This window comes from Salvelinus sp. IW2-2015, linkage group LG1 (assembly GCF_002910315.2).
Source record: "Salvelinus sp. IW2-2015 linkage group LG1, ASM291031v2, whole genome shotgun sequence".
Lineage (NCBI taxonomy): Eukaryota > Metazoa > Chordata > Actinopteri > Salmoniformes > Salmonidae > Salvelinus > Salvelinus sp. IW2-2015.
Window position 1 is genome coordinate 36,647,651 of NC_036838.1, and position 27,802 is coordinate 36,675,452.

The 27,802-nt window shown below is 43.3% G+C and overlaps 1 pseudogene; it reads right to left on the minus strand.

Moving 5' to 3' along the window:
• Positions 1-13,693: 13,693 nt before the first annotated feature.
• The window catches only part of LOC111974987 (selenocysteine-specific elongation factor-like), a 33,985-nt pseudogene continuing 19,876 nt past the window's right edge, over positions 13,694-27,802 (minus strand).

Genomic DNA, 27,802 nt, shown 5'->3' on the forward strand with positions numbered 1-27,802 from the left:
TCATTCAGAGTAAAAGGTCAAATGAAAACGAGGTTTTCATGGAGAAGGAGTGAGCGACCCCAAGACAACACTGACAAGCTCTGTGACATCACTTCCGGGATGGAGTGTGCAGCCTACTCTTTTAGGTCATCCAGTGAGGAAGAGGACTTTTCACACGACCTTTCACATCTCATTCTAAGCAGAAGTCTTGCTCCAACTTCACATCCTTGTGACTACCCCCACCCCTCACTCTCAGACCCCCACTCACATCTTGTACCCCAATCTCCCTCCCCACAACCGGGATAAACACAGAATGCCTTAGGGGCTTCCCTAACACAGCCAGTAAAAGCCCCTCTGTCCGCCACCTAACCCCTGACCCCAACCCTGCTATTTGAACATGGTGAAATATCCTCCACACTGAGTTAATGATGATGATGATTATGTTGGATTAGAAGTTCATTTACTGATAGAGAGAGGGAGAGAGCGAGAGAGAAAGAGCTAACACAAACTTCTGCCAACTGTTATATTCTGAACATTCAATCTGTAACAATGGCAGTCCAGAGCCATGATGTCACCATGCTGTCATGATACCCAACTGGCCCCCGATCAAAAGTGACATTGACTGATCAGCATGGTGGGGTTGCCAGATTGGGCCACAKAATTCACCCACACCCCTCCCCTCCCTGAGGCCTGGTCACAGTCTACTACACAGAGCATTCACGGTTAACTGTGACACAACACTTGTGTGCAGTCAATGTGGCATGGGCATAATTAAGGACAGGAAAGTCAAGAGTTAAATGGTTCTGTGGTTAAAGAAATTTGAATAAAACACGAACCGCAGAGGGAAAAAGGAGATCCATCTCTTGTTGTCTCCCTGACAAACTGTGGTAGGGAGGGAAATAAATACATACTTTAATCATAACTGTGAAACACAAACTGCTTATGGACTCTTGTCAGCTTGTGTCTGAAACTAAGTTTGGCTTTAACATTTTTCATCCCTGTTCTCTTCTCTTTCATCCATCCCCCCTTATCTAGCCCTCCATAACTCTACCTCCCACAGATCTCTCTCTTCATCTCTCCGCATTTCTYTCTCCCATCACTGGGATGTGTGTGTGCAGTAGTTGGCCCAGGGGAGAGAATTGGTGTTGCATGTCCATGACAAATTAACGACATCTCTTTCTACTTGGACAACAAAGAGCTATTGCTTAAGTATGCACACAACAGGGCTAGTGTAGGTGAGATGGGTGGGAGGTACAAGGCCTCAAGGGGAGGGACAGACATGTGCACCCGGATAGCCAAGGGGCAGTAATGATGGAGGGATGGAATAGATAGACACAGGAGAGAGGGCGGGAGCAGCATGACGAGTGAAATCCTTTTAGCATTCATTGCAGTCAGGATTACCTGAAACTTGCATTCTGAAACTTGGTGCCCATTCACTTTGGGTCAGATACACAACAGCACAGTAAACTCCAGACATTAAAAGAGAAAATTCTCTGCACTAAAACACTCAACACTGATAACAGACTTGAATACTTCACACGCTCTCCCATATTGCCCTCATTACACTCAGTAAACACAAACACTCTGTACTCTTAAGTCTACGTTCCCTTACCGTTAATCTATAATTCTCTCTCTCTTGCCCAAACTTCCCAATTACTCTCTGACTAGCAGTCCTAAGTGGTCAGCAGGCCTTTTCAATGCAAAGTGAGGTAAAATAATGGGAGAGAGAGAGGGGGAGATATGACAGAGAGAGTTAGGGGTGAGGCAGGCATGGTAAGTGAAGGAGAAGACAAGCAGAAGAGTCTGACAGAAGGCTACCCTCATCCCCTCCATCCTCAAAGCTCGACACACCCCCCCCCCACGCAAGTCTGCCAGACTCCACCACCCTGTCACAGAGGTCCCAATCTCTGGCTCACAGCTGCAAACAGATGGGGGGGGGGGGGTTGTGGCAGTGTCCATGCAGCCAATCATAAAGCACCCAGGGCCAGGGCGTCTGGTGGGGGTGGTGATAGGGGGTCTAGGATGGACAGGATGACACAGTGACGCTGGTACAGTGGGGCTGCCTGGCATTTCTCAATGTGCCGCTGCCCCCTGACCTCAGTGGCTGTGTTCTGCTGAGCTCTGTTCAGTCGCCATGATTGCCGGTTATTCTTTAGCTGTCAGCCCCCCACCCACAACCACACACACTCTCTCTCTTTCTCTTCGGCCATCCTCTTCTTAAAGCGACATGGAGAGCTTGGGAATGACAGGGCTGGTAAACACAAAGACAGCAGTCACACAATAACTGGACCTTTGGGTGGGAAAGGTTGGTGTGTTTGTGCATGTGTGCGTGCGTGCAACAGGGATATAGAAACAGTATATCAATACATGGCTGTGCTGGGGTGCTAGCACTAATTTGCATGAATGTCTTTCTCTGTGTGAGTAATGAGACAGGAATAGATATGCAAACAGGCAGGCGGTGATGGGAGAACAATGGTGGCCTTGAAGGGTCATTTGCTTTTTTTTCACAAGGGTGTTCTGCTTTTTACCTTGCACCAGTTTTACTGAGGGATCAGCTAATGGGTTTCTTTTGTATGTAAATAAAACAGAAATGTGGAATTGGTAACTGAACTTCTGAGGGATTCTTGGATTCATGCATATGTTATCGTCACAGCCGATTGGAGCAGTGTGCGATCCAGTATTGTTGAACTCAATAGCACATGAAATGCCATCTTTTCCCTTTGCTATTTACATCTAATGATGATATTAAAACACATCAACTCAAATCAGGTACATAAGGAAGGTGATCAAGATGGTTACCATGAATCAGTGAATGTTTAAGCCTATAGGGATAACTGTGGAGGTCGTTCTACCAATTCAGTGCCTTTTGAGATGTGTAAACGCATTAGATGTCACCTCATTTTAACATTCTGTCACAAAGAGTACATGTTCAAACTTCACAATTTAATCCCGAGGTATAGTAAGTCCGGGTCTGGTAACTTGTACGTCTGAAGGTTAACAATGAGGKAAGATGTGGGAGAGGTTAATGCAAGAGGGCTTTATAGACAAAAAGATCGCAATGTATCAATCTACGAGACTTCAAGGAGGGCTAGCCTACTTTCTGATACAAAATGCAATGATGTGTACTGAACCTATCACCTGTAATAAAGAGTAACGCGCTAAACTGCATCCAATGGCTTCAATACAGTACAGTGGGGAGCTGCATTCATATAGACGATATTGCCATAGTCAATAACCGGAATGAATGATGACTGAAAAATGTGTTTTCTTCTATTTAACGAAAGACAGGACCAGTTCCTATAGAAGAAGCCTATTTTAATTCTTAATTTCTTAACTCAATATGCTTTTTGAAAGTGAGCATTTGGTCAATCCAGATGCAGAGATATTTATAAGCGGGGGCATGATCAATGAGGGCACCATCCAAAGTATGTACGCATACATCATCAGACACATTTTTTTTTTTTTTTTTGAAGGGTGGATCAGCTTTAATACTGCAAATAGATTGTGGCTTATATCAATGTAATTGTCTGCATCATTTACAATTGCCCTTCTATCTTTTTAATAAATATATATAATTTTAAATATATATATTATTTTCCTTTAACCCTACCACCCCTCCCCTAATTGGAGTAAACTAATGGAAAACACAACAACACTTAGGCTTCTACTTCCAGCTTATACATTCTATATACATTTTACGGACACACTATATTTTACATTAGTTATCTTTTTGTTTTTGGTCCCATCCTTCAGATACATTTTTACTTGATTTGGAAAATAACAAACTTGCTATACCTGCAAAAGTACCAATTTCAGTTCAATAAAGGCTTTCTGCAGGGCAACARAGGCAGATTGAAACTCTGACAGAGCCTGGTCAGCTGTGGTGGCAATAGCAAACACCACAATGTCATCTGCATACAAGTGAACCAATATCGTTATTGTAAATAGTTAAAAGAACCGGACCAAGAATCAATCCCTGTGGGACACCCTTTGTTATGTTCAGAAAACCTGATTTAACACCATCTGTAAATACACACTGCATTTTGTACTTTAAACACGTAGCCTGGGCCAGGCATATTGACGAAAGCCTCTGAATAAGTAATGAGTGATTCACAGTGTCAAAGGCTTTAAACAGGTCAATAAAAAGAGCTGCACAAGGTGTTTCTTCTTATCCAAACAATTAACATGATTTAAAAGCAAAGAAGTAGCAGAGATGTGCTACACACTGAGTGTACACCTTCCTAATATTGAGTTGCCTCTGCTGCAGAGGATAAGTTCATTAGTGTTACCAGCCTCAGAAATTGCAAATTAATTTGAGGCACACAGCATTCTGCAGCGATACGCCATCCCATCTGGTTTGCGCTTAGTGGGACAATCATTTGTTTTCAACAGGACAATGACCCAACACACCTCCAGGCTTTGTAAGGGGTATTTGACCAAGAAGGAGAGTGATGGAGTGCTGCATCAGATGACCCGGCATCCACAATCACTTGACCTCAACCCAATTGAGATGGTTTGGGAAGAGTTGGACCGCAGAGTGATGGAAAAGCAGCCAACAAGTGTTCAGCATATTTGGAACTCCTTCAAGACTGTTGGAAAAGCATTCCAGGTGAAGCTGGTTGAGAGAATGCCAAGAGTGTGCAAAGAATCTCAAATATAAAATATATTTTGATTTGTTTAACACTTGTTTGGTTACTACATGATTCCATATGTGTTATTTCATAGCGTTGATGTCTTCACTATTATTCTACAATGTAGAAAAGAGTAAAAATAAAGAAAAACCCTTGAATGAGTAGGTGTGTCCAAACTTTAGACTGGTACTGTATTTGTATTCTCGTGTTCTTTAACTCTCATCTTAGTTCTTGTGTAGTTTTTATTCTTACTTGTATTTATAGCATGTTCTTATTATCACTGCATTGTTGAGAAAGAGCTGTCAAGGTCAGAATTTCACTGTACTGTTTTACACCTGCTGTATCCTGTGCACGTGGCGAATAAACTTTGAAACTATGACCTGGTTTGAAATCTGACTGTTGTACATTTGGAATACATTTTGAAGTTTTTGCTAGGCAAGAGAGTTTGGAAATGGGGCAATTATTTAAATCACGTCACCATCTTTGTGAAGGGGGAGTTTATGGGCCGCCTTCCAGACCCTGGGGATGGTACCAGAAATAATTTGAAGGTCAAAAACGTGTTATGGGTAACAGGGTTGACGTGTTATGATCGACCCACTCAGTTTTCCCCCACAAAACACCAGAAAATGTCCAAAAAGAGTAAAACCAGCTCACCTGCTTTTACGCTATGATTTGACTATTAGATGCTCAATGTTTCTTTTGAAAAACATATTGAAAAAGGAATAATTTCACAATTTTAAAACAAGAGTTCAGTTCACGTAACAGGGTTAAACTTAAAATGAGGGACAAACGCAAATGAATCACATTAAATAATMATCTTCAGAAATGACTGTCAATGCAACAATGTAAGTAGAACTTTAGAATGGTGAAACTTAGAGACATTTTGGGATTAAGTGGGTTAAAATCTTCCTAGAAAGGATACAGGGTTGACGGAGGGACACTTCAGCAAACAAAATAAAAGTTTAAACCTGGTTGTGCACACAGTTTAACAGATGTTATAGCGGGTGCAGTGAAATGCTTGAGTTACTAACTCCTTAACAGTACAGTCAAAACGTAAGAAAAGCATACAAAAAAATTATCAAAAACTAGAAACCACGAATGTCAGGACGAATCCAACCCAAAAAACAAATCTGATTTATTTAATTCTCCATGTGGTCTACATTAAAGGGCCCTTTGTTTACTATAACAGGATTTTAAAATGAAATATTGGTGCACAATTCCTACTTAAAATATCAAAGAGATGCAAAGGGCACTCTTTTCGTAGAACGACCCGTAGAGCTATAAAAAGCCTCATGGACTGTGAAGATGCATCACCCTTAGAATGGCTCATATGAAGTTATGTTAGTTATAATACAATACTGAAAGTTCTTGCCTCCCCCACCTGTCATTCTTCCCATTCAACTTGGACCAAATCCTAAACCCCTCCCTTCTCTTCTTCTCCCCCATTTAAGGCACTCTGAGACCCAGGATTTGGAGGAGGGAGGGTGAAAATGGCAGTATGCTGGATCCCATGACGACCAGTGCCCTGCTTTATTGAAACCATACTCAGTTCTCATGTTCCCAAAGAAAGCTAATCCAAAACAACATAGTTTCCATATTCATGTATACATTCAGTCAGAAGGACTTAYTTTTCTTCCCCATTCTGCTTAGACAGTAACATTGTGGGCATTAGGCCTGTTAGCAGGGCCATGGCAACACACATGTTTATTTGTTAAAACAATCYTATGAGCCCATCATTTAAATGTATTCCCATAGGCTACAGTACAACAGTATACATATGTATTTAGATCCATCTATCCTTTGGCCAAATAGCAGTATAAATGAATGAACATAAAAGAGAGAACAGAGAGACGGAGATTCTGACTTTCCTAAGCTCTGTACCGTCAGCGTCCTTTTGACGGCAAAATAAGACCATTAAGCGAAACAATGAAGAAATTGCTGAATCTGCACATGTACATTAATGTGCACGATTCACATCAATCAATGTTGAGGATGACACAAGCAGTAGAGGGAGAGAATGAGAGAACAAAACAGCAGCTAAAGGGGGAAAGAAAAGGCAGATGGACAGATGAGAAATAGGAGAGACAGGAAATGGAGAGGTAGAGAGAAAAGAGGCGGTGTGGCATTTATTTAAGAATGGCCATTTTAAATCATAGTTAATTACATTTGAAGGCGAGGGAAAGGCGAGAGAGAAGGAGAGGGTGATTTTATCTGCACTCGCATTATTTGATCACTCAGGCTCATCTACACAATGCGGAGGTTTTCTTTTCAATAGAAACAGCAACMATATTTCCTTCTTCATATCAATAACATAAACATGGATGACTTCATGTGAATACAGCACTTTGAGAACAGGACTTTGAGGATAGGGTCATGTACTATAGGCCTGCCATGGCACTTGACAACAAATTCTATCTTCTGAGCGAACCTTGTACAAGCCATGATCGAAAGACGCAGCGAGTGACAGAGAAGAATCCACACATGATGCAAACAAATCATGGAGTTAAAAGACAGATACCAGCGCTACAAAAGTAAATGAGAGAGATTGTGAGTGAGAGAGAGTGAGGAAGAGTTAGGAGAAACAGGGGACGTTAGTAGCCTAACCACATCCACACTGTTAAAAGGCTGTTAATTAACCACATGCTCATTTATCAGTCAAACGCCTGCTAATTATTATTTTTAATCTCCTTCCTCTGCCTCCCGCCACTTTCTCCTTCTCTCTCTCTCTCTCTTTCCCTTGCCAATTACCCTCCTACCATCCCCCTCCCTTCAGCTCCCTTTCTTTCACCACTCCTCTACAGCCTCTCTCTCTCTGTCTCTTTCTCCATCCCTCTCTCTCTCTCTCTGTCTCCTTCTCCATCTCTCTCTCTCTCTCTGTCTCCTTCTCCATCCCTCTCTCTCTCTCTGTCTCCTTCTCCATCCCTCTCTCCTGTCTGTAAGCATGTTTGCTCAGCGGTTGACCCTTGGCCCCGTCGTGACCCTGAGGTGGACAGAGACGATACCAGATATGGAGGACGAAGTGAGACACGTAATTCACAGTTTTTTTCTGGTTCAATGATAGTCAATAAACTAAGTAGACCAGACCAAGCTGCTATTGCATTGGTGTCTATGGGGGACACACCCATTTAAGTAGACCAGAACTTACCTTTTTTATAATGGTAAACGGCCTGAGTGAAATATCTTCATTATCCACCATATTTGACAATACTAGGGTGATTGGACACCTAAATTGAAACACGTCATTGGTTCCCCTGTTATCTCTGTGTGGAGAGAGGACCTGGCAAAAACCTCTCCATCAGATTGAATGTCTCAGTCACTGGATTAAATGTGGTTAAATGCAGAAYGTGAGCATAGACTTACACATACAAGTAATCTAGTAATATCACTTATTGAGTGTGGGCGTCTGTGTGCTGGTCTGAGAGAAAAGGAAAGGGAAAGGTACCTAAAAGGTGTGATCGCTCTATCTGGTGTCTCTCTTCTCCTGTCTGTCTGTTCACCTGTCTGTCTGGTGTATTAAGAGGGTACTGATCTGGGGCGAGAATGCACCCATAGCCCAAGTCACATCGCCTCAATGTCTGGCTCCTCTCCTCCCCTTGCCACAATCAGCCATGGCTCTAAAACCAGATTATACCCCCACCCCCTCTAACCCTCCTCACCTAAGCCTAKATAGGGCTCCAGTGATGCTCCCAGCACCACACACACGCAATCAGCCAAGCACACACACACACAGGCCAAGTTGCCCAACAGGATTAGCATGCATCTTATAACACACACACACAGTGAAGAAAGCAGGMCACACTGGCTTTTCTGTCTTAATGAAGCGCGAAAAGATCTTTATCACGGCGGGAGAAAAGAATGAAGAGAGGGATTGAAACAAGAGGATCACTTCTACATTTTCTCTCCATCTCTAACTGTTYCTCTGTTCCCCAACAAACGCTGCCTCAATTCGCTACGTTCTGTAGAGTTTCTGTCTTGCTTTGCAAAAACAGAATAGACACACTAAAAAACAGATTAGGTGGTATGAGTATTTATGATCTATACAGTATGACAGATTATACAGGGAAAATCCCTGTTCGTTATTGATGTAATTGACGGATAAATCTGCGTGATAAGCAGAACTACAGAGACGAGCTAAAATGGATGGATGATGATGACAGTCTGACGGCCAATGACAATGGTTTATTACTCCTGTAACACTGTTATTCCCCGTCTGGTTGGTGTGCTCATATCTGAGGCGTGTTTACAAATGAACACCTAGTCACATTTGTCACATTACCGCACAGATCAACACCAACACAATAAAGCAATATATGTAAAGATTTCCCCATTCCCACAATCTTCCTTGAGCCGCACTGTCTCCGTCTGAGGAAATGTTATTGGGTACACATACAAACACATACATTAGCATGTACATGCATCTGTGTACAAACACACACATATGCACTACATATACACAGCTGTGCAAATAATGTGTATATACACGCATCCATGTTCTGGTAAATCGTTCTAGTTAACTCTAAAATCTATGTGAGGAGAGAGGTTTCACACAAAGAGCTGTGAGGTGCTACTGAGGAAAAATAGACAGAATGTGAGAGTGGGAAATTAGGAAGACAAAATGTGAAAGGGGGTTGAGAGAGTGACATACAGGCAAAAATAAAAAGCTGTATGGAAAGACATGAGCAAGGGAGAAATTGGAGAAAGAGAGGAGTAAGGAGAGGAACAGGGAGAGGGTTTTTTACCCTTCGTCTGGTTTTCTATAAGAGGAACAGGGAGAAGGTTTTTTATAAGAGGAACAGGAGGAGATAAGACTAAAAGGACTGTCAGTCAGAGGAACAATCCTGGTAGTGTCCCCTTCTCATTCTCCCTCCCTCCTATTTCCACTGATTCCAGCTCAGATACAGAAAGGGTCCACAGAGACAGTTTGCTGACATCACACACTACATCCTCAATACCCCACTGGCATACCTCCAAGGCCTGGTGAAAGTAAAATACACACACACACACACACACACACACACCCACAACCACACACACACACACACACCACACACACACACACACACACACACACACACACACACTAACACACACACACACACACACACACACACACACACACACACACACACACACACACACAGAGCTGAAATAAAACAGAATTAACCCACGGTAACTCTGTCACCTTTCTATCATGATGATGTCATTGGGCAGGATATGGCTGTCACAGTGACCGTGTTACCGCCACACTGCGGTCACGAATCATGACGACAGTCAAAATCCACGTAACCGCACAATCACGGTAATTAGGCTTCTCCAAGCTCTTGATGCTGCTGATGGTCATTAGTAGCCTACCAAACGCAAACTGCCTGGTACTCAGCACTCTATTGTCCCTCTAATCACTCTGACATCAATGTAAATGTAATCAAAATCTAATCAAACACTTCATGAGAGCCCATGAGCTCATGTTGCGTACATTTCTATAGGCTATGCAATTGTGTGAGAAAACAGAGTGATGGCTTCTACTAAAAAGAGGAGGATCCTATCAGCTTTCTATAGGCTAGGCCTATTTTATTTATTTCTCAACTATCCGAATATTAAGCACATTGCTTTCGCATTACAACAGGAGTATAGCCTACCTGGCTGGCATGAAAATTAACCACGGGAAAAGCGTCTCTCATTTGCTATTTAAGTGCATAGATGACATGTATTTTTTTCTGCTGCCCCTGTTTCGAGACAGGTGCATGACAATGGTCCATTTTAAAATCAAAACAAATGTCACACATCATTCAGCACAGTGCCTTGCAAAAGTATTCATCCCCCTTGGCGGTCCCCTATTTTGTTGCATTACAACCTGTAATTTAAATAGATTTTTATTTGGATTTCATGTAATGGACATACACAAAATAGTCCAAATTGGTGAAGTGAAATGAAAAAAATAACTTGTTTWAAAAAAAAWMAMAWWAAAAACAGAAAAGTGTATTCACCCCCTTTGCTATGAAGCCCCTAAATAAGATCTGGTGCAACCAATTACCTTCAGAAGTCACATAATTAGTTAAATAAAGTCCACCTGTCCGCAATCTAAGTGTCACATGATCTGTCACATGATCTCAGTATATAGACACTTGTTCTGAAAGGCCCCAGAGTCTGCAACACCACTAAGCAAGGGGCACCACCAAGCAAGCGGCACAATGAAGACCAAGGAGCTCTCCAAACAGGTCAGGGACAAAGTTGTGGATAAGTATAGATCAGGATTCAGTTATAAAATAATATCAGAAACTTTGAACATCCCACGGAGCACCATTAAATCCGTTATTCAAAAATTGAAAAAATATGGCACCACAACAAACCTGCCAAGAGAGGGCCGCCCATCAGAGAGGCAACAAAGAGACCAAAGATAACCCTGAAGGAGCTGCAAAGCTCCACAGCGGAGATTGGAGTATCTGTCTGTAGGACCACTTTAAGCCGTACACTCCACAGAGGTGGGCTTTACGGAAGAGTGGCCAGAAAAAAAACATTGCTTAAAGAAAAAAAATAAGCAAACACATTTGGTGTTCGCCAAAAGGCATGTGGGAGACTCCCCAAACATATGGAAGAAGGTACTCTGGTCAGGAAAATGCTATGTCTGGCGCAAACCCAACACTTCTCATCACCCCGAGAACACCATCCCCACAGTGAAGCATGGTGGTGGCAGCATCATGCTGTGGGGATGTTTTCCATCTGCAGGGACTGGGAAACTGGTCAGAATTGAAGGAATGATGGATGGCGCTAAATACAGGGAAATTGAGGGAAACCTGTTTGTCTTCCAGAGATTTGAGACTGGGACGGAGGTTCACCTACCAGTAGGACAATGACCCTAAGCATACTACTAAAGCAACACTCGAGTGGTTTAAGGGGAAACATTTACATGTCTTGGAATGGCCTAGTCAAAGCCCAGAACTCAATCCAATTGACAATCTGTGGTATGACTTAAAGATTGCTGTACACCAGCGGAACCCATCCAACTTGAAGGAACTGGAACAGTTTTGCCTTGAAGAATGGGCAAAAATCCCAGTGGCTAGATGTGCCAAGTTTATAGAGACATACCCCAAGAGACTTGCAGCTGTAATTGCTGTAAAAAAGTGGCTCTACAAAGTATTGACTTTGGGGGGGGTGAATAGTTACGCTCAAGTTCAGTTTTTTTGTCTTATTTCTTGTTTGTTTCACAAGAAAAAATATTTTGCATCTTCAAAGTGGTAGGCATGTTGTGTAAATCAAATGATACAAACCCCCCAAAAAATCTTAATTCCAGGTTGTATTTTTAATTCCAGGTTGTAATGCAACAAAATAGGAAAAATGCCAAGGGGGTGAATACTTTAGCAAGCCAATGTATAAGTAAAGACAAGRTTAAATCAAGAATAGTGTGATGGGTGACAATATTTGTCTATTACAGCTTAAGACGTGGGCATCATAGTCGCACACATCATCAACTAAAGTGGCCAAATAACTTCTTAAAATAAGGCACATTAATCCGCTTTACAATGGGTGTAGAGCCTAAATGGCATACACATGCAGCGCGTGAGTTTCAAGTTTGGGGCAGATAATTTCCACCATAAAAATGTACCTTTATARTAAAAGCATTACATGCCTAATCGCATTTGTGGTCACTTTTGTGAATGGTGTTTTCCTGCTGATGAAACATTTGCACTTAACTTACTGSCATGTGCGTGCGCATTGCTATGCTTATAATGTGAAGAAATAGCCTACTGGTTTATCAACATTTTAAGCAAAAAACGTTCTCATCTGTTGCGTCAGGCTCATTGCTTAAAACAGGTTTTTTGATGCTAGTGGTTGTATTAATTTGGGATCTATCGCATCCCACAACTGTCCCAGGCTATGTTTGGAATGTTTGTTTCTCGCACAGAATAGAGTAGGTCAACTTTTGTACTATGGGGGATAGTAGATTGATATAGCTACTGCTTTTGCTGTTCATTAGGCCTACTCATCTTGTTGGCAGATTAAAACTAAATGTGGACAGTTCTTCCAATATCTTCAATTGGAATTGGATAACGACGCGCGCAGTTGCAAAAAACTAAGCAGAGTTCATGCCTTTCATGTGACTTTTCTCAAATCATCATTAGTCCCATCATGCAGCCTTATAATGTATTAAAAGTCGAAACATATAGCCCAATGTTTGTATCACAACTAAAGTTACATAAATAACTCTAAATTAAGCATATAGGAGAGTACCTATTTCTTTGTTAACCGCTCAACACAGAATAGCCGCATGTGCGCACTCCCTCAAATCGTTTGTAGAAAATATATTTTATTCAGCTATGTTCAATTGTATTCTTCATACTATAAATTAATGCCACGGAATTCTAAGCAAATATTTTCTGCTAAATTAACTAGTGTAGCCCACAGCCATATGGCATAGTCAGATCAGSACCTAACATAAGGACAMCTCAGAGTATGCTATTCTGTTCTTCTGAAAAATACAAAATTTTCTTYATATCCTGTTTCTTTAGACCTGTCTAAAATAATAATGGATTTATTGTGATGGTGTAGGATGTATTACATGGATTCATTAGACTTTWAAAAAAAATTGATTTTCCAAAGGTCTGCATCAGTGTAGGCTTTGCGTGGGCTATGCGTGGAAGCCAGGAGATGTTAAATGTGTTTATGTTAATTAACGGTCAATTACCGTGAGACCAGCAGTTATTTGCTTGACAATCACCTGTCATGACCGCCACAGCCCTAGGCAGGGGTCATTAGTTTCAATCAGAATGAGCCCACTAAAATGGCATCACTCTGCCTCACAAACACCAAGTCAAACCCAAAACAGTATTCACATCCCACAGATTCATGTCAATCACAATACATGTCATGGGGGGGGGGGGGTCGTTATTAACCACTGACAAATGCACACACACACACACACACAACACACACACAACACACACACACACACACACACACACACACACACACCACCACACACACACACACACACACACACACACACCACACACACACACACACACACACACAACACATCAATAAGACGCAGAAGTGACTTTCAGCATGTGTTTGCTTTATTTATTGACATTTATTGAAATGACATGGAGTGAATGGGTCCAAACCCAGAAAGAGATGACCTTTCACCCCAAAATGAGCATGAGATCAGGGCAGAGAGAGAGCAGAGAGCTGGTCATGTGTTATGTTTGTAAAACTGATGATTGCTTTGATGACAATATCTAATTTGGTCATCCCCATTAAGACAGTTGTAAAAGACATAGCAAAGATAGGGGAGGAACRAGACAGCGAGAGCGGATATTCTCTTGACATTTGCCACATCATACATGAGCAACTTTCAGGTCAGCCAACAAAACGACGAGGGAGTGGTGTTGGCCATATCTCTGGGTTGCCTAAGGTGACACTACTGTCACAGGGAAAGTGTGGTTTAAACAGACACATATCATACAGTCTCTGCTTTTCTCTCAGGCTTCTCAGCAGGCCACTATGATGGAGATTCAGGTGAGACCTTTGGGTCCTCAGTCCGAGTGTGGAAGAGGAAGGGTGGAAGCTTACAGTGCCTTCAGAAAGTATTCACACCCCTTGACTTATTCCACATTTGTGACCGACCGCCTTGATTAGGTCTTATGTAGCAACATTTSAAATGGTGTTTCTTTTACAATGGATGAAGTTGATAAACTTGTAACCCCACACCTACTGGAGAGCTCTTCTTTATCTACACCTATTCAGCATCATTTACACCCTCTTAAACCTTAGCCCCACCCATCTCTTTAATGAGTCACATGTGAGGCCATGTGTGAGTAAGGTAGTGTAGTAAACAACCAAAGATTTCAAGACTAAACGTGGTTTAAGTAGTAGCCTACATTAATGMAAATCTCCAGGTAACAATACACTTTATTTCGTCCGTGGCCTATATCCTAATCTTACTTTGAAAGTGTCCAGCTAAAAATATTGTATAAATATTTCACAATTATTAGATGATGCTTACCGAGACCCTAAATTGATGTGTCATGTTAAATAAATGCTATAACCACCCCCCAGCCACATCTAGCTAAGTGGATGGGTCACTATTGTCTAGACATGTACATGAAATAGAATAGATGGCCGTAATCACCCCCAGACACACTTGGCTAAATATATGGGTCACGTAATCATTCTCTTGCGAAGTGGAGTATTTTGTTTAGACATGTAGCTAGCTAGCAGAAATAAAGTTATATGTTAGCTAGCTATCTAAACAATTAACCATAATCCCAACCCATAGCTACAGTACAAAATGGATTGTCATAGCTAGCCACCATGCATGAAATGCTGGAGTATGAATCTGCAGGTAGCTAAAGCTAACCAAATAGATTCAATGTTAGTTAGCGAGCTAACATTAGGCTATAACTAGCATTGCAATGGCTTTCTAGTTTATTAATTACATTTGGATGGTGTATCAATACACCAAGTCACTACAAAGATAAAGACGTCCTTCCTAACTCAGTTGCCGGAGAGGAAGGAAACCGCTCAGGGATTTCACCATGAGGCCAATGGTGACTTTAAAACAGTTACGGCAAGACCTGAAAATGACTGTCTAGCAAAGAATTTAGAAATAAATAAATGGGCAAATGTTGCACAATCCAGGTGTGGAAAGCTCATAGAGACTTACACAGAAAGACTCACAGCTATAATCACTGCCAAAGGTGCTTCTACAAAGTATTGACTCAGGGGTGTGAATACTTATGTAAATKTGATATTTCTGTATTTCATTTTCAATTAATTTGCAAACATTTCTAAAAACATTTTCACTTTGTCATTATTTTGAAATCAGGCTGTAACACAACAAAATGTGGAATAAGTCAAGAGGTATGAATACTTTCTGAAGACACTATGTACTCCAGATACAGAGGCCAGCCTTTACACCGTCTCTGAACCACTCTCTCCTCTTTCCATCATTACTGTAACATGGCTGACACAACTGTTTTATTTTGTGCAAGCATTTATTCACCTATCATGGAAAAATATAGTAATCGTTACTTTCAACTCGAAAAGGAGAACAGTGTAGCCACTTTTTTAACCACTCTATCTCTGTTCTCATCCTCTAGCTACTGCTGCAAAGGTCAGGGCTGCGGTCAGTACGTTTTTACATTCTGGAACGTTCAATTGAACAGAAACAGTGCTGTACTGAACAACCAGTTTAAAAATGGGGAGGGGTTGTGGGTTTGGGAACGCTGTCAGCATGACCACTGCCCTTTAAATACGTCACTCATTGCTTCAAGCCACACCTTGCCACACCCACCAGACGTAGCACAAAGTCTGTTCAAGAACATACAAGAACGTTTTGGGGAAACGTGTTGTTCTGTACAAACCGCTCCACAACGTAGCAAACGTTCAAGTGAACTGAACGCACCTCAAGACTGAACCATCTTCTTGTGGGGGTCAAAAACGTATCTCTTGAATCGGAGGCTGATGTTGATTGGCTGAGTGTCCATCTTGGCATCTTCCTCTTTGGCTAGTTCCCCCTTAGCCCCACCCTTTCCTTTCTTCTTGGAGGTGGAGGAGAGTAGCTGCTTAGTCTCTAGACTGAGACCMTCTGAAGAGAAGAAAGAGGGAATGGGGAAGAGAGAGGGAGAGATAAAGAGAAATCATATCAGCATTAGAATTGCTGGTAGTTTATACAAGTCACATAGGTATTTAACAAATACAAAAAAATACAGTTTAAATGATCAAAATTAAACAAAGGATTGGACAGAGGTAGAGAGAAAATATAGAAGAGCGAGTGTGCTGAAATACCAGTGGGCCGGATTCGTACCCATGTTATAGCGTTACATGTGATCTGGAGGCAATGGCTTAGACCACTACACCACCCTAGACCACACCACTAGACCTGTTCTGACTGCTCTCCAGTGGTGAATCAGGGTCAACGGTATATATCTGCTCTTTAGAGTGTTGATGACAGAGATGGAGGAGATGAGAGAGAGAACAGAAACACTACATGACCATAAGTATGTGGACACCTGCTTGTTGAACATCTCATTCCAAAATCATGGGCATTAATATTGAGTTGGTCCCCCCTTTGCTGCTATAACAGCCTCCACTTATCTGGGAAGGCTTTCCACTAGATGTTGGAACATTGCTGCGGGGACTTGCTTCCATTCAGCCACAAGAGCAGTTGAGGCTCTGTGCAGGCCAGTCAGTTCTTCCACACCGATCTCGACAAACCATTTCTGTATGGACCTCACTTTGTGCACGGCGGCATTGCCATGATGATACAGGAAAGGGCCTTCCCCCAAACTGTTGCTACAAAAAGTTGGAAGCACAGAATTGTCAAGAATGTCATTGTATGCTGAAATGTAAAGATTTCCCTTCAATGGAACTAAGGGGCCTAGCCTAAACCATGAAAAACAGCCCCAGACCATTAATCCTCCTCAACCAAACTTTACAGTTGGCACGATGCATTTGGGCAGGTAGCATTCTTTTACAGGACTCTTGCAGCAATCGGCAGTCCCATTCTGTGAGCTTGTGTGGCCTACCACTTCGCGGCTGAGCTGGTGTTGCTCCTAGATGTTTCCACTTCACAATAACAGCACTTCAACTATTACAGTTGACCGGGGCAGCTCCAGCAGGGCAGAAATTTGACAAACTGACTTGTTGGAAAGGTGGCATCCTATGACGGTGCCATGCTGAAAGTCACTGAGCTCTTCAGTGAGGCCCTTCTACTACCAATGTTTGTCTATGGAGATTGCATGGCTGTGTGCTCCATTTTATACACCTGTCAGCAATGGGTGTGGCTGAAATAGCCGAATCCATTCATTTGAATGGATGTCCACATAATTTGTATATATATATAGTGTAGATCTGTTGTGCTGGTCTTGTTTCACGGTTTCTATAGTTGTAGAAGAAACGTGTCTCTGTCAGGGTTCTCTGTGGCGGTCCTGTCCTGGCTGACATTTACATTGGTGTCTGACAGTCGTCAGGCAGTTGTGGGCGTGCCGTGGATTCCTCTGTGGCATCTATTCCTGTGTGTGTGTGTGTGTGTGTGTGTGTGTGTGTGTGTGTGTGTGTGTGTGTGTGTGTGTGTGTGTGTGTGTGTGTGTGTGTGTGTGTGTGTGTGTGTGTGTGTGTGTGTGTGTGTGTGTGTGTTTGTTTTTCTGCTCACGTGTAGCCGAGAAATGTTCCCTGAGCAAACCTCTGCATCGGCTGACCTCGCCTACCCGCGTCACACGGCGCCACCGAGGAGATTGTTATGGTTATGCCAGCATGAGGGTTGTTAGGATTACGGGGATGGATATCTCCGATCTATTCGCTTGGCCTTACCCCACTTCTCTCTCTCGCTTTCTCTCATTCATTCACTTACTCACACAAACACTCACGCAAACAATCACACAAAGGGAAGCACTTAGATATATAGCAGTAAATACAAACTAGAATGAATCATGTGATAGTGTCCAATAAAACGGTCAAATCTAGTTCAATGTTTGAGTAAAATACAACTAATTTGCAAACACGCACACACAGTGAATTACCCTCCTGAAGCCACCTTCACACATGTATAACAAGCTGTGGTATTGATTTAAACCACATAATGAAAACATTTGTTCTATCCAAGCGGACATCACGTACACAAACCACACTACTCCCCTATCTTTCTCTGCTCCTTTCCCTCCATCTATCCCTCCATCTCTCTCTGGAGAGACAGAATAACTGTCTGGTGCCAGGCTGGTGGCCTTTAGGGGCTTGCAGGGGATGAGTTTGGGGTCAGGTCCAGGGGAGGGCGGATAGCGGGGGGGATTGGACAGTAGTGCCTGTGTGAGAGGGGGGAGGTTGTGGAGAGGCCTGGAGGGCCTTCAAAGAAGCCCTTCAAATCTAACTAGCCCTCCTCTTTCCATTTCTCCCTCTCTCCGTGGCTTTCTCTGTCTTTAATCATGTGCCATGAAGGGGTTTGAGGGGAGAAGAAAAGAACAACAACGAGAGAAAGGGAGCACACACACACAACACAAACACACCTGGGGTAGCTAGAGGTCAAAGGATCACACAGCACCGTCATACTATGAGTGTGGATGAGCAATGAGCATACTGAATGTCTTAAGTGACTAGCCAAGTATGTCAGTGTGTATGTAAGAGCATGTGTGTGAGTGTGTACGTGAATGTGAATGTGAGTGAGTTGAGAGGATATAGGTAGGCTTCTCTTTCTAAATGTTTTTGGTTTCTCTTCCTGCCCGGCCCAGTGTGGAGCCTAGCTGTGGGTCGGAGGGGAGCGGAGAGACACAAGGTAAAATAAACAGGGAGCAGACTTCCCTCGGACCCAGAGCTACCCCCAGAGGAATCCTGGGAATGCTGGAGTGGGATTCCCAGCCCACCACTCTAACCACATCCTGATCCTGATAACGAATGCACTGCGAGCACGGGAACCAGAGAGAGAGATGCAGGAAAAAAAGAGAAGGCCCTTTTCATGCTTTGGTTGTACTATAAGTGTAATTGCATAATTCTGACTAATAAACAGATGGAATATGCATTGGCAACAAACGCAGTAAGAAACTCAAACGATACAGTCCTTATCTTGACTGTTAATGGAGCTTATGAAGGAGAGACACCATAGGGAACGTTGGCCGTGCACAGTAGATCACCTGCTGTCAACGAACAGTGGCAAATCAACATGTAGAATCGCCTGGAAATTAATAGAAAATGATGGGTGGTATCGGATGGTCAGATGTGATAGGACGCCCATCCACTGCAATATCTGATGGTAAAATGTGATAGGACGCCCATCCACTGCAATATCTGATGTAAACTGCTTATAGACGCCCATGGGTCCGCTGATTTTAACCAATCGTCGGCGCGGTCCTTTTCTTCCTAAACAGATTCATTCACCACCTCCACCTTTACCTCCAGCCCCACCACTACTTACCTGTCACCTAGATCGTAAACTTGCCGCTTTGTCCGAAGCCGCCGCCTCGATGATCCCTGCCTCGCCGATTGAGAGTGACCTTTAACCCCAAAAAAACACTGCAGGTTGGTCTACTTCTTAAACAGGTTTCGCCCAATCACAGTGTAGTCATCTGTTACCGACCAAATCAAATCAGATGTTATTGGTCACATTCACGTGTTTGCAGATGTATTGGTCACATCACGGTTTGCAATGTTATGGTCACATTCACGTGTTGGCAGATGTTATTGTCACATTACGTGTTTGGCAGATAGTTGTAGTATTGTCACATTCACGTGTTTGCAGATGTTATTGGTCACATTCACGTGTTTGCAGATGTTATGTCACATTCACGTGGTAGATGTTATTGGGCACAAATTCACGTGTTTGGCAGATGTTATTGGTCACATTCACGTGTTTGGCAGATGTTATTGGTCACATTCACGTGTTTGGTAGATGTTATTGGTCACATTCACATGTTTGGCAGATGTTACTGAGGGTGCAGTGAAATTATTGTGTTTCTAGCTCCAACAGTAAAGTAATATCTAACAATTCACAACAATACACACAATACACACAATACACACAAACCTAAAAGTAAAAGAACGGAATTAAGGAATATATAAATATTAGAGATGAGTAAAGAGACATGAGGGGCACCAATGACAGATACAAAGTAATCATATAAGAAAATATCAAATATAATTATTGTAATGTAATAAGCTTAAATAATATTATTATTCAACGAACAGCTTCCAGTTAATGATAAAAGCAAATAACACACGTGGAAAATATCCTAAAACTATCCAGCATATCCTTTAATTATTTATTGAGTCTGACAGTATAAACTTCCTCCAGCACAGAGAGGTCAGTGTGTGTTTGTTTTCTATGTTCCTCTCTTTGATTTAACAGACATTGGTGCATGACCTCGTGTTACCATGCTGCCACTCTGTCRCCATAGTGGGGGGTGGCTGACCCCACCATGACACTGCTCTGTACCCCGTCCCAACCCAACGAGCCACATTGCCCTAGGCCTGCCACCAGCTTGTCTGTATCTCCTCTTTCATTCCTCTACACATTCTTCTTCTGTTTGTTGTTTGTATTTTCTCCCCATCACTGAGACTCTCTCAACCGTCACTGATCCGATAAAGGGAGGGCACCGCTCTGTCTCTCTCTACTTCTCCCCCTCACTCTTTCTGAACCCTCCCCCCTTCGCTCCCTTTCTCTCTCTCTGACGTTGGGTTCTGACTGAAGCATGACCACAGATAAGCTACAGTTGGTACACATGTCAGACAACACTGTGACAAAGGCATGACTTAAAGACAGTCATATCTCAAACATTCCAACATCTCAGGTATGTGTCCTCTTAGAAGACAAAAAACAAACAGCACTTCCTCATTATGTGAGGGGAACCCACACACACCCACATGAACAGAGTCTGACCTCACAGGGAGAGGGTCAAGGACTGCTGTGTAACTGTGGGGTTGGCTGTCGACAGCCTGAGGTGCTAACAGCAGTAAAACTTGTCCACACACTTGACCTCTGACCTGTTAGCGACCCTGACTGAGGGCGTGTACACACAGACACACTGCTGGCTGCTGCTGGGTGGCAGACAACACTCAAACAGACAGAGACAGACAGGAGCAACGAGAGGCAGATAAGACTCTTTCTGTATTTCATTTTCAATTAATTTGCCAAACATTTCTAAAAACATTTTCACTTTGTCATTATTTTGAAATCAGGCTGTAACACAAACAAAATGTGGAATAAGTCAAGAGGTATGAATACTTTCTGAAGACACTATGTACTCCAGATACAGAGGCCAGCCTTTACACCGTCTCTGAACCACTCTCTCCTCTTTCCATCATTACTGTAACATGGCTGACACAACTGTTTTATTTTGTGCAAGCATTTATTCACCTATCATGGAAAAAATATAGTAATCGTTACTTTCAACTCGAAAAGGAGAACAGTGTAGCCACTTTTTTAACCACTCTATCTCTGTTCTCATCCTCTAGCTACTGCTGCAAAGGTCAGGGCTGCGGTCAGTACGTTTTTACATTCTGGAACGTTCAATGAACAGAAACAGTGCTGTACTGAACAACCAGTTTAAAAATGGGGAGGGGTTGTGGGTTTGGGAACGCTGTCAGCATGAACCACTGCCTTTAAATACGTCACTCATTGCTTCAAGCCACACCTTGCCACACCCACCAAGACGTAGCACAAAGTCTGTTCAAGAACATACAAGAACGTTTTGGGGAAACGTGTTGTTCTGTACAAACCGCTCCACAAACGTAGCAAACGTTCAAGTGAACTGAACGCACCTCAAGACTGAACCATCTTCTTGTGGGGGTCAAAAAACGTATCTCTTGAATCGGAGGCTGATGTTGATTGGCTGAGGTCCATTCTGGCTCTTCCTCTTTGGCTAGTTCCCCTAGCCCCACCCTTCCTCTTTCTTGGAGGTGGAGGAGAGTAGCTGCTTAGTCTCTAGACTGAGACCATCTAGAGGAAGAAAGAGGGAATGGGGAAGAGGAGAGGGAGAGATAAAGAGAAATCATATCAGCATTAGAATTGCTGGTAGTTTATTACAAGTCACATAGGTATTTAACAAATACAAAAAAATACAGTTTAAATGATCAAAATTAAACAAAGGAATTGGACAGAGGTAGAGAGAAAATATAGAAGAGCGAGTGTGCTGAAATACCAGTGGGCCGGATTCGTACCCATGTTATAGCGTTACATGTGATCTGGAGGCAATGGCTTAGACCACTAACACCACCCTAGACCACACCACTAGACCTGTCTGACTGCTCTCCAGTGGTGAATCAGGGTCAACGGTATATATCTGCTCTTAGAGTGTTGATGACAGAGATGGAGGAGTGAGAGAGAGAACAGAAAACACTACATGACCATAAGTATGTGGACACTGCTTGTTTGAACATCTCATTCCAAAATCATGGGCATTAATATTGAGTTGGTCCCCCCTTTGCTGCTATTAAACAGCCTCCACTTATCTGGGAAGGCTTTCCACTAGATGTTGGAACATTGCTGCGGGGACTTGCTTCCATTCAGCCACAAGAGCAGTTGAGGCTCTGTGCAGGGCAGTCAGTTCTTCCACACCGATCTCGACAAAGTGGACCTCACTTTGTGCACGGCGGCATTGCCATGATGATACAGAAAAGGCCTTCCCCCAAACTGTTGCTACAAAAAGTTGGAAGCACAGAATTGTCAAGAATGTCATTGTATGCTGAAATGTAAAGATTCCTTCAATGGAACTTAAGGGGCCTAGCCTAAACCATGAAAAACAGCCCCAGACCATTAATCCTCCTCAACCAAACTTTACAGTTGGCACGATGCATTTGGGCAGGTAGCATTCTTTTACAGGACTCTTGCAGCAATCGGCAGTCCCATTCTGTGAGCTTGTGTGGCCTACCACTTCGCGGCTGAGCTGGTGTTGCTCCTAGATGTTTCCACTTCACAATAACAGCACTTTAACTATTACAGTTGACCGGGGCAGCTCCAGCAGGCAGAAATTTGACAAACTGACTTGTTGGAAAGGTGGCATCCTATGACGGTGCCATGCTGAAAGTCACTGAGCTCTTCAGTGAGGCCCTTCTACTACCAATGTTTGTCTATGGAGATTGCTGGCTGTGTGCTCCATTTTATACACCTGTCAGCAATGGGTGTGGCTGAAATAGCCGAATCCATTCATTTGAATGGATGTCCACATAATTTGTATATATATATGTGTAGATCTGTTGTGCTGGTCTTGTTCACGGTTTCTATAGTTGTAGAAGAAACGTGCTCTGTCAGGGTTCTCTGTGGCGGTCCTGTCCTGGCTGACATTTACATGTGTGTCTGACAGTCGTCAGGCAGTTGTGGGCGTGCCGTGGATTCCTCTGTGGCATCTATTCCTGTGTGTGTGTGTGTGGTGTGTGTGTGTGGTGTGTGTGTGTTGTGTGTGTGTGTGTGTGTGTGTGTGTGTGTGTGTGTGTGTGTGTGTTGTGTGTGTGTGTGTTGTGTGTGTGTGTGTGTGGTGTGTGTGTGTGTGGTGTGTGTTTTGTTTTTCTGCTCACGTGTAGCGAGAAATGTGTTCCTGAGCAAACCTCTGCATCGGCTGACCTCGCCTACCCGCGTCACACGGCGCCACCGAGGAGATTGTTATGGTTATGCCAGCATGAGGGTTGTTAGGATTACGGGATGGATATCTCCGATCTATTCGCTTGGCCTTACCCCACTTCTCTCTCTCGCTTTCTCTCATTCATTCACTTACTCACACAAACACTCACGCAAACAATCACACAAAGGAAGCACTTAGATATATAGCAGTAAATACAAACTAGAATGAATCTATGTGATAGTGTCAATAAAACGGTCAAATCTAGTTCAATGTTGAGTAAAATACAACTAATTTGCAAACACGCACACACAGTGAATTACCCTCCTGAAGCCACCTTCACACATGTATAACAAGCTGTGGTATTGATTTAAACACATAATGAAAACATTTGTTCTATCCAAGCGGACATCACGTACACAAACCACACTACCCCCTATCTTCTCTTGCTCCTTTCCTCCATCTATCCCTCCATCTCTCTCTGGAGAGACAGAATAAACTGTCTGGTGCCAGGCTGGTGGCCTTTAGGGGCTTGCATGGGATGAGTTTGGGTCAGGTCCAGGGGAGGGCGGATAGCGGGGGGATTGGACAGTAGTGCCTGTGTGAGAGGGGGAGGTTGTGGAGAGGCCTGGAGGGCCTTCAAAGAAGCCCTTCAAATCTAACTAGCCCTCCTCTTTCCATTTCTCCCTCTCTCGTGGCTTTTTCTTGTCTTTAATTCATGTTGCCATGAAGGGGTTTGAGGGGAGAAGAAAAGAACAACAACGAGAGAAAGGGAGCACACAACACAACACAAACACACCTGGGTAGCTAGAGGTCAAAGGATCACACAGCACCGTCATACTATGAGTGTGGATGAGCAATGAGCATACTGAATGTCTTAAGTGACTAGCCAAGTATGTCAGTGTGTATGTAAGAGCATAGTGTGTGTGAGTGTGTACGTGAATGTGATGTGAGTGAGTTGAGAGGATATAGGTAGGCTTCTCTTTCTAAATGTTTTTGGTTCTCTTCCTGCCCGGCCCAGTGTGGAGCCTAGCTGTGGGTCGGAGGGGAGCGGAGAGACACAAGGTAAAATTAAACAGGGAGCAGACTTCCTCGACCAGAGCTACCCCCAGAGGAATCCTGGGAATGGCTGGAGTGGATTCCAAGCCACCACTCTAACCCACATCCTGATCCTTAACGATTGCACTGCGAGCACGGGAACCAAGAGAGAGATGCAGGAAAAAAAGAGAAGGCCCTTTTCATGCTTTGGTCTGTTGACTATAAGTGTAATTGCATAATTACCTGACCTCAATAACAATGGAAATTCATTAGCGCCAGTTTCATGGCTTATTAAGACGACTCTTTTTTTCCGTCTACTATGGAGAGCGCGCCATACGCAGAACTTTCTTTACTTGGATCTATGCACTGATTATACCTGTGTGACGCTTAATAGAAGGCTCAAGCACCACCATGAAATATGTCGGTAAGCTCCCCCGCAGTTTGTGCGCTTGTGCCAGTTGATTCAGATCACTCCTGTCTCTTCGTCAACGTCCATGATATCGTCTAGTTTGAGTGGCAAATCAACATGTAGAATCGCCTGGAATTAATAGAAATGTATGGTGGTATCGGAGTCGGTGGAGCTCATCAATTTGAATGTTTGATAGGACGCCTCATCCACTGCATATCTGATGGTAAAAATGTGATATGAGGACGCCCCCTCGCCTGATGAAGTAATAGAGCACATCACTGCAATATCTGATGGTAAATGTGATAGGACGCCCATGCGTCCGCTATTTTAACCATCGTCGGCCGCGGTCCTTTTCTTCTAAACAGATTTCATTCACCACCTCCACCTTTACCTCCAGCCCCACACATACTTACCTGTCACCTAGATCGTAAACATTGCCGACTTATAGATCCGAAGCCGCCTCGATGATCCCTGCCTCGCAACGATACTGAGAGTCGACCTACTGTAACCCAAAAACAACTGCGATGCGTGTCTACAGCTTTCATTAAACAGAGTTGTCGCTCCAAATGCCACGAGTGTTAGCACGCCTTACCTGACCATCAGTGTCACAACACAGAGTAGGATCCATTCAACGTGTGGATACAGCAATGGTTATTGGTCGCATTGCACTTGTGTTGCGCCGATGTCTGATCTCGCGTCCACATTTCACACGTCGTTTCGGCCAGATGTATTATTGCGTCGCACATCTCACGTGTTTGGGCATATGATTATTGGTTCTTCAGAGTTTGCGTACAGACTATTTGTCACGATCTGTCGTGTGTGGGTAGAGTCCTTACTTTGGTTACAATCACGTGTTTGGCGAGTGATTTGTTTAGTCTGAAGATCACACACATCACGTGTTATGATGCAGAATGTTTTGTCACATTTCATCGTGTTTGGCAGATGTTATTGGTCACATGTCACTGTGTCTCTTGGTAGAATCGTTAGACTTGGTGTGTCACAATTCCACATATGTTTGTGGCAGAGTGCGTTAGACTGAGGGTGCGGCTGAAATTAATTGGTGTTTCTAGCTCAACAGTAAAGTATGAGATACAATCCAACATACACACAATCTACACAGAGCACACTAAAGCTAAAAAGATTACAGATTCATATAAGATGGTAAGGACCATGAGCACCAATGACAGATACACAAGAACTTACTATAGATAATACTAAGAAAGACTTGGTACATCTCAGATAACTTAAATAATATATATCACGAATGCAGTAGGATCCAGTTAATGAGTACACCAATGGAAAGATACAACTAGTCAACGTGAGAAGAATGAATCTAAAATGGATATCCATGCATATCTGGGTGTAATTATTATGAGTCTAAGAGTAATAAGTTCTCCAGCACAACGAGAGGCAGTGATAGAGTTCATTGGTTTCTAGTCCTTGATTAAAGCAATTGTGCACTTAATCTACTCGTGTTAACAGCTCCACCTCTCGCCTAGGAGGGTGCTACCCAGCATGACATCTGCTCATATCCGTATGAAGTGCTGCACGAGCCACATAAGTGCTCCTCTAGGCCTGCCACACTGTGTCTCGCTAGTCTACGAATACATATCATCCTACATAGTTTCGATTCTTCTGTTGTCTGTTGTTGTATTGTGAATGACATATGGGCATGGACCTCGTGTTACCATGCTCCACTCTGTCGCCATAGTGGGGGAGGGCCCCACCATGACACTGCTCTGTACCCCGTCCCAACCCAACGAGCCACATTGCCCTAGGCCTGCCACCAGCTTGTCTGTATCTCCTCTTTCATTCCTCTACACATTCTTCTTCTGTTTGTTGTTTGTATTTTCTCCCCATCACTGAGACTCTCTCAACCGTCACTGATCCGATAAAGGGAGGCACCGCTCTGTCTCTCTCTACTTCTTCCCCTCACTCTTTCTGAACCCTCCCCCCTTCGCTCCCTTCTCTCTCTCTGACGTTGGGTTCTGACTGAAGCATGACCACAGATAAGCTACAGTTGGTACACATGTCAGACAACACTGTGACAAAGGCATGACTTAAAGACAGTCATATCTCAAACATTCCAACATCTCAGGTATGTGTCCTCTTAGAAGACAAAAAACAAACAGCACTTCCTCATTATGTGAGGGGAACCCACAACACCCACATGAACAGAGTCTGACCTCACAGGGAGAGGGTCAAGGACTGCTGTGTAACTGTGGGTTGGCTGTCGACAGCCTGAGGTGCTAACGCAGTAAAACTTGTCCACACACTTGACCTCTGACCTGTTAGCGACCCTGACTGAGGGCGTGTACACACAGACACACTGCTGGCTGCTGCTGGGTGGCAGACAACACTCAAACAGACAGAGACAGACAGGAGCAACGAGAGGCAGATAAGACTCTAATGAGCCAAAAGGGAAAACAAACTGAGGAACATAGAAATATATTACAAGAGTGAGATGGAGCCAGGGAAGAAAGAGGCTGAAAGGTGAGAGACAAAAACATGACGGATTGAGTACACACAAGAGAGAGAAAGAAAAAAAGAGCAGAGAGAGAGAGAGCAGAGAGAGAAGCGGGAGGAGAGCAGAGAAGGAGAAGCAGAAGGAGCACAGAGAGAGAGAGCAGAGAGAGAGAGAGCAGAGAGTGCAGGAGAGAGCGGCAGAGAGAGAGAGAGAGAGAGAGAGAGAGGAGAGAAGAGAAGAGAGA